Raw genomic sequence first — 8,615 nt, forward strand, 5'->3', positions numbered from 1 at the left:
CCTGACTCCAGACTTGATGGGGAAGCTGTCTGTTTCCAACCCATTGATTTGGACTGTGCTACAGATGTCTGTGTAGAGCAGTTGGATCCAATTCCTGATTCCCTCCCCAAAGCCCATTTTGGAGAGCACGTCCAACATGTATGTGTGTGATATCCTGTCGAAGGCCTTCTCCTGGTCCAAGCTGACCAGGCACATGTCCACCCCTCTGTCGTGCATGTAGGCGATCGTATCTCTGAGCAGCAAGAGGCTGTCAAAGATCTTCCTGCCAGGCACAGCAGAGCTTTGGTCCAGGTGGATCACCTGTCCCAGAGCAGACCTGACCCTGTTGGCGATGGCCTTGGACAGGATCTTATAATCCACATTCAACAGTGAGATGGGTCTCCAATTCCTGATGTCCTCCCTCTCCCCCTTCTGCTTGTAGATGAGGGTAATGGTACCCTTCCTCATGGACTCTGACATGCTGCCAGCTCGAAGCATAGCGTTGTACACTTCCAGCAGGTCGGGGCCCATCCAGTCCCACAGAGCCGAGTACAACTCCGCCGGTAAGCCGTTGCTTCCGGGAGTTTTATTCGACTCAAAGGAACGGATGGAGCCAGTCAGCTCCTCCAGGGTCAGTGGTTGGTCCAGACTCTCCTGCTTGCTGTCCTCTAAGACCTTCATGATAGAGGACAGGAAGTTCTGGGAGGCTGTGCTGTCTGTGGCCTTCATGTCGTACAGACTGGCATAGAAGGATCTGCAGATCCTTGATATGTCCGTCTGCGAGGATGTTACTGAGCCGTCCTCTTCCTTAAGGCTGTGGATCACAGAGCTCCCACTGTGCGCCTTCTGGAAAAAGAAACGTGACCACGTCTCATCCTGCTCCACTGAGCGCACCCTGGATTGGAAGATAATCTTTGAGGATTCGGAGGCGTGGAGCTGGGCTTGCCGGCTCTTCACCTCTCGGAGCTCCTCCCTCACATCCACCCCCCTCGACTACAGTAGGAGGAGTTGCTGCAAGTCTGACTGGAGTTGACACAGCTCCCTCTGACTCTGTCTTGCTTTCTGGACCCCCCTGCGGATGAAGAACCTCTTCATGTTCTCCTTTGTCGCTTCTCACCTGTGCACAGGAGAGTCAAAGAGGGGTTTCACGGTTCTCCAACCTGCGTAATCCCTCTTTAGTTCCTCAATGCTCTCTGGGGTCAGCAGCTTCACGTTCAACTTCCACGTCCCCCTGCCTGCCTTCTGGTCCTCCTGTAGGTGACAGGAGGCCCGAAGGAGACGATGGTCAGAGAAGAACACTGGTGTGACGTCGGTGGATCTGACCGTGATTGGCTCCGACACGAACAGGAAGTCGATCCAGGACCAGGCTGAGCCGTCCGACCTTGACCAGGTGTGTTGCGGCTGTGCTCCGCCTGCAGGGGTGCTGAAGGCGTTGCGCAACTTGGCATCCTTTACCGTTTCCATCAGGAGCCTGGAGGTGCTGTCCAGTCTGTTGTCGGCACTGCTGGATCGTCCAGCCGCTTCGATGATGCAGTTGAAGTCACCAGCCAGACCGACCAGCTGGGATGTCACCAGCAGTGGTGGGAGCTGCTGGAGGACGGCCAGCCGCTCGCTCCGCACGGGTGAGGCGTACACGTTAATTAACCAGAGCGGAGTGTTCCGGTACATCACATCTGCCACGAGGAGCCATCCCCCCACCACCTCTCTGACCTCGGTGATTGAGAAGTTGCCCCACCGCATCAGGATCCCCAGGCTGGAAGTGCGACAATCATTGCCCCCTGACCATACCGACAGTCCGTGGGTCTAACATCGCGACCACCTCCGATAGTTGCGGAGGTGTGGCAGCCCGCACTCTTGTAGGAAAGTCACATCCGCCTTGACCTTGTCGAGGTACTGCAAGGCGTTAACACATTGCGCAGTGCGCTTCACACTGCGCACGTTTAGAGATGCCAGTTTTATCTTCATGGCTCTTTTGGAGTTCAGTTCCCGTTACACAGTCCCTTTTCATTTGTCCTGGGCCCTCATGCCCACAGCTTTGGTGAACTGCCTCACCGATTCCGGGCTCAGGAACTGGGAGGGGTCTCCCCCTGGGTGTGGGGCCACAAGTGGCGAGGCTGGTGGTGGCCCTGGGGGTGGATCCGACTGTGCCCCTGTTCCTTTCCCTGGTGATTCAGTTTCTTTCCTCTCCCGGTGCTGGCTTGCATCAGATGCGGTGCTGCTCCCGGTCTCCCGGAGCTGGGGGCCGACGGCCTCTGCGGTGCTGCTCCCGGTCTCCTGGAGCTGGGGGGCGATGGCCTCCACGCTGCTCCCGGTCTCCCGGAGCTTGGGGGCGATGGCCTCCGCGCTGCTCCCGGTCTCCTGGAGCTGGGGGGTGACGGGCAGGGTTGTTCCCTCGCTTGGTCCTTTCTGTTGGTTCTCTTCTGCATTCTCTCCTCCATTTTGCCTCTTCCTCTGCCTCCGTCGTCAGCTTCTGCTGCTGCTTTCATCCTCCGACAAGGAGAGGTTGCTGGTGTCCACCTGTTGCATTACTCTTTTCTTGCCAGTGCCCTTGTTTTCTGTGGCCCGTTGTCTCTTGGGTGGTGTCTTTTGCGCCTTCTTCCTCTTCACAGTCTGCCATTCCCTTTCCTATCCCTCCCCCACTCCCTCTTCCATTGACTCCTCGTCTTGGGGAGGGGGCTGGGAGTTCGTGGCGGGGGGTTGGGAACTCGAGGTGGTCGGGCTGTCCTCGCCCTCCCTGGTCTCGGTCTCTTCTGGGGCCACTGTGCTGGTGGGGGGGGGGTGGTGGTGGTGTCGGTGTTCCTCGGGGTGTCGTTGGCGCTGGCACCCCCTCTTATTGCCTGTGCGTAGGTACAGGCCCGTTTTGGGCAGGCCTTGTAGAGGTGGCCTGCTTCCCCGCACAGGTTGCAACGTTTGCTCTCCTGACAGTCCTTTGTCTGGTGACCTTCCTGCTTGCAGTTCTTGCAGATGACTGTGCTGCACTGGGCCACCACGTGTCCGGGTTTGTTGCAGTTGCGACATACCCTTGGTTGTCCCCTGTACACCATGTATCCACGGTTCCCTCCAATGGCAAACTCTGAGGGGGGGTGGATGATGGATCCATTTGTGTCGACTCTCAGCTTGACCTTCACCTGGCGCTTGCTGGTCCAGATCCCAAACAGGTCCTTGATGTCGACGCAACTTCCCGCTCCGTCGACGTACTGAGCCAGGAAGGTGAGGACATCCGCCACGGGCACATGTGGGTTAAACATGTGCACCGTTACCGCACGTTCCTTCTGGGTGGGGAGGGTGAAGAGAGGCTGCACCTTCAGCAGTGACAGCGGAGCTTCGTTCCCCTTCTCCCGAAAGTCCTCCCGCAGCTTCTGCCATCCCGCCGGGTACTTGAAGGTAACGTTGAAGTACCCGTTACCCGTGAAGTCCTGGAGGCAGTAGATGTCCTTCGCCTTGAACTTGCACCTATCTCCAGTAAGACCTTCCTGATGAAGAGGTCCCTTGTGAAAGGGTTCCCATCGCTGAGGTCCTTCACCGTCACCCTGACGGTGTTGCGGATCCCTCCTCCCGAGGTGCTCGTCGCTGCCGCCATCCTGATGTGTGTTTTTAAGATTATGAGATGCATAGATAGAGGATGTAGTCATAATGTCTTTCCCAGGGTAGAAATGTTAAGTACTAGGGGACGTACATTTAAGGTGAGAGGGGGAAAGTTTAAGGAGATGTGCGGGGCAAGTTTTTTACACAGAGCGTTGTAGGCGTTCGGTACAGGCTGCCAGGGGTATCCGTGGAAGCAGATACGATGGTGGTGTTTAAGATGCTGTTAGATAGACACATGAATATGCAGAGAATGGAGGGATATGGTTCATTTACAGGCAGAAGAGAATTAGTTTAATTCAGAATTGTGTTGGGTGCAGACATTGTAGGCCGAAGGGCCTGTTCTGTGTTCTATATTATTAATAAGAAGTACATAAATCACAAAGTGTACTAAACAAGGCTGTAGAGCTGCAGGTGCACTTATCTATATGAGATAGTGAGGTGGCTAAAACAAAGATGTAGCAGATGTGGGTACTAAATATTTCTGGATACAAGGTGCTTCGGAAAGATAGGGAAGAGTTGGGTGGGAGTATTGATTCAAGAGAATATTGTAGTGCTGAAAACTGGGGAAATCTTGGAATGGCTAAGCTCATTTGGCTAGAATTGGGAGACTATTGCACTGCTGGGATTATACTATAGACTGCCAACTAATGAAAAGGATTTTGAAGAGCAAATCTTCAGGGAATTGCAAAGATGTGCAAAGGCTGTAGTATGATGGTAAGGTCATCAACTATCTTAATATGGACTGGGATGTTAAGAATTTAAGGGGCAAAAGAGAGGAAAACAATTTTGAGTGCATTCAGGAGGAACTTCTTCACCAGTATGTCGGTGTCATCTTTGGACTTGGTTCTAGGGGAATGAGCTGAGTCAAATGGAGCAATTATCCCATGGCACAGGATAATTTTGGGAAAAGTGATCAGAGCATCAAGGTTTATAATAGTCATGGAAAGGAATAAGGACCAATCTAAAGTAAGCATACTCAATTGGAAAAGGATCACTTTCAATGGATGAGAACAGATCTTGCCCAGGGAAAATGGAATCAACATTTGGCAAAGAAGGTTGCAATTAATTGAAGCCTGCAGGCACGGTAGTGCAGCGGTTAGCATAACGCCATTACAGCGCCAGTGACCTGGGTTCAATTCCGGCCACTGTCTGCAAGGAGTTTGTACATTCTCCCCGTGTCTGCGTGGGTTTCCTCCCACGTTCCAAAGACGTATGGGTTAGGAAGTTGTGGGCATGCTATGTTGGCGTGGCAACACTTGCGGGCTGCCCTCAGAGCACTCTACGCAAAAGATGCATTTCACTGTGTGTTTCGATGTACATGTGACTAGTAAAGATATCTTATCTTAACTTATAAGAAACTTTTAAAATGGAGATGATTCTGGTACAATATACTCCTGTAAAGTGGAAATAAAGCCAGAGCTCCCTGGATGAGGAAAGAGATAGTAGGAAAAAAAACTGTTTGTGAGATATCAGGTTAATAACGCAAGAGAGAATCAGGCTGATTATGGGAAGTTCATATGGGAAAATAAAAAAATGAAAGTAGAGGGCAAACAGAGATTGTGAGAAAAGACCGGCTGGGAACATAGGAAGGAATCCAAACATTCCGCAACAGGTGTATAAACAAAGGTAGTAAAAAGAGAGGTGGGAATGATCAAGGATCAAAAAGAAAATTTAGTCAAGAAGGCAAAGGGTGCTGGCAAGATGCTAACTGAATATGTTTCTTTGTCTTTACCATGAAAGAAAATGCTGTTGCAGGTAATCAATGGACTAATAGTTCATAGAGAGGAGGTGCTAGAAAGGCTAGATAAGTTGCCTGGTCCAGATGGAATGCATCTTTGGTGACAAGGGACGTAAGGGTGGACATCGTAGAGGGATTGGCCATAATGTTTCAAATTTCTGTAGATATGTGCCTGGTATGCAAAGACATGTCAATATTAAGAAGGGGCATGATGTTAGATGTCATGGAAAGCATAGGGGTTGATAAATCCTGATGATATTTACCACCTGGTATGGAGGCTCCAATGTGCAGGATTAAAAGAGGCTGCAGAGGGTTGTAAACTCTGCTAGCTCCATCACGGGCACAACCCTCCCCACCATCGAGGATACCTTCAAGAGGCGGTGCCTCAAGAAGGCAGCATCTGTCATTAAAGACCCTCAGCATCTGGGACGTGCCCTCCTTGCGTTACTACCATCAGGGATGAGGTACAGGAGCCTGAAGACTCACACTCAATGTATTAGGAACAGCTTCTTCCCCTCTGCCATCAGGTTTCTGAATGGTCCATGAACCTATGTACATTACCTTGTTATTCCTCTTTTGCACTATTTATTTATTTGGTGATTCATAGTAATGCTATGTCTCGCACTGTACTGCTGCCGCAAAACAACAAATTTCACGACATATGTCAGTGATAATTAATCTGATTCTGATTCCCATATTGCTATGGGAGGCAAGGGAGGAGACAGCTGGAGCTCTGGTGCAGATTTTTGCATCTTCAATGGCCACAGGTGAGGTACCAGAAGACTGGAGGATAGCTAATGTTGTTTCTTTATTTAGGAAGGGCAGCAGGGTTAAGTCAGGTAACTACAGGCTGGTGAGCCTTACATCAGTGATAGAGAAACTATTGGAGAAAATTCTTAGGGATAGGACTTACAGTATATATATCTGGAAGGGCAGGGGCTGATCAGGGATCATCAGCATGGCTTTGCGAGGAAAATTCTGCCTCACTAAATTTGAGCTTCTTTAGGATGCTACTAAGTAAATGAAGGCAGGGGTAGACATCATCTATATGAGCTTCAGTAAGGCATCTGACAAGGTCCAGCATAATAGGCTGGTGCAGAAGGTTAAGGCATATGGGATCCAAGGCTGGCTAATTGGATCCAAAATTGGCTTGATGATAGGAAGCAAAGGGTAGTGGTAGTGGAAAATTGCATTCCCAATTGGAAATCTGTGACCAGGGGTGTACCCCAGGGATGGGTGCTGGGACCCTTGCAGATAACATGATGGTTTTTTGGATAGTGAGGAAGGTTGTTGGATGCTACAGTAGGATATTGATCAGTTAGGCAGAGCATTGACAGTTGGAATTTAATCCCAACAGGTATGAGGTGATGCATTTTAGGAAGTCAAATAGGGACAGGACCTACACAGTAAATGGTAGGTCACTAAGGAATGTTGATGAACAGAGGGATCTTGGAGTTCAAATCCATAGTTCCCTGAAAGTGGCAACACAGGATGGTGAAGAAGGCATATGGTGTGCTTGCCTTTATAAGTCAGGGCATAGAATATAAAAGTTGGTACGTTATTTTGCAACTCTACAAAACACTGGTTAATACTGCACTTGGAATATTGTCCTGAAGAAGGGTCCTGACCTGAAACGTTGACCACCTGCTTTTCTCCACGGATGCTGCCTGGCCTGCTGAGTTCCTCCAGCATCATAGTGTTTTTCACGTAGATTCCAGCTTCTGCAGTTCTTTGTTTCTCTGGAATATTGTGTGTAGTTCTGATGACCACACTATAGGAAGCCTGTGATTGCACTGGAGAGAGTGCAGAGAAGATTCACCAGGATGTTGCCTGGATTGGAGGACTTAAGTTAATGGGGAGGCTTGTTTTTATTGGAGTGAAGGAGGCTGAGGGCTTACCTGATAGAGGTATATAACGCAATAAGAGACACAAATAGGGTAGATAGTCAGAACCTCTTCCACTTTGTAGTTGTATCAAAATCAAGAGGGCACAGGTTTGTGAGAGGAAGGAATTTTAAAGAGGATCTGAGTTTATTATACAGAGAATGGTTGATTTCTGGAACTCGCAGCCAGAGGATGTGGTGGAATAAGATACAATCATTACATTAAGATAGGCACCTGAATAGGCATTGCATGGAAAGATGCCTAATGTGAGCAAATGGCATTAGTGTAGATGGGCAAAAAGGTTGGCATGGACGAGGTGACTCCATGAGTGGAGAAGTGTTCAAGAAAGGATTAAGGATAAACCCAGCAAGTGTCAGTGAGTTTAACCTTGTTGGTAGGGAACTTTCAGAAACAATAATCAGGAGGAGAACGAACAGACACTTGGGCAAATGTGGATTGATTAGGGAAAGCCAGTGGGATTTGTTAAATACAAATCACATTTAATTAACTGAATATATTTTTTGATTAGGTGGCAGGGATTGATGAGGAAGTGTGGTTGGTAATCATTGATTTTCAAAAGTCCTTGGTCAAAGTGCATGTAATAACAGTGGCACACTAAATTTAAAGCAGAAAAATGTGAAATGCTATATTTTGGTAAGAAGGATAAGAAGAGGCGATATAAACTAAGCAGCAGAGTTGAGGATGTAGCTAACAAAACATGCAGGATCCTGGACTGAGGATCCGGAGGTGAGAATACAAGAACAAGGAAGGCATGATGAACCTTCATAAACAATTGGTTTACCACAAATGAACTATTGTGTCTGGTCTGGGTGCCACCTTTAGGTAGGATGTACAGGGTTCAGAGTGGTGGGCAGGGGATATTTATTAGGATTATTCCAGAGATGAGGGACTTTAATTCTGTGGACAGACTGGAGAAGCTGGGGTTCTTCTCCTTGGAACAGAGAAGTTTAAGGGAGGATCTGACAAAGGTCTTTAAAGTCAAGGAGGGTCCATACAGAGTAGATAGAGAGAAATTGTTCCCATTGGCAGCTGGGCCAAGGACTAGGCGGAGTAAAATGAAGATTATTAGCTAAGGAACCAAATGAGACCCAAGGAAAAAAACACTTAGATAAATGAACTGTGGGAGAAATTATAGAGTCATTACTGTATTGAAGGGGGCCATTTCACCCATTTAGATCATGCTAGCTCTCTGCAGAACAATCCAGTTAGTCCCATTTCCCCTGCTCTATCCCCATTGCTCTGCAAGTTTATTTTCCTGAAGTGCCTATTCAATCTCCTTTTGAAATCATTAATTGTCTCTGCTTCCATCTCCTGCATTAGCAGTGAGTTTGAGGTCATTACCACTTGCTGTGTTATTGAGCTCTTTCTCAGAATCCCTCTGTATCTCTTGCTCAAAATCTTAAATCTGT

This window comes from Pristis pectinata, chromosome 4 (genome assembly GCF_009764475.1).
Source record: "Pristis pectinata isolate sPriPec2 chromosome 4, sPriPec2.1.pri, whole genome shotgun sequence".
In the NCBI taxonomy this organism is placed as follows: domain Eukaryota; kingdom Metazoa; phylum Chordata; class Chondrichthyes; order Rhinopristiformes; family Pristidae; genus Pristis; species Pristis pectinata.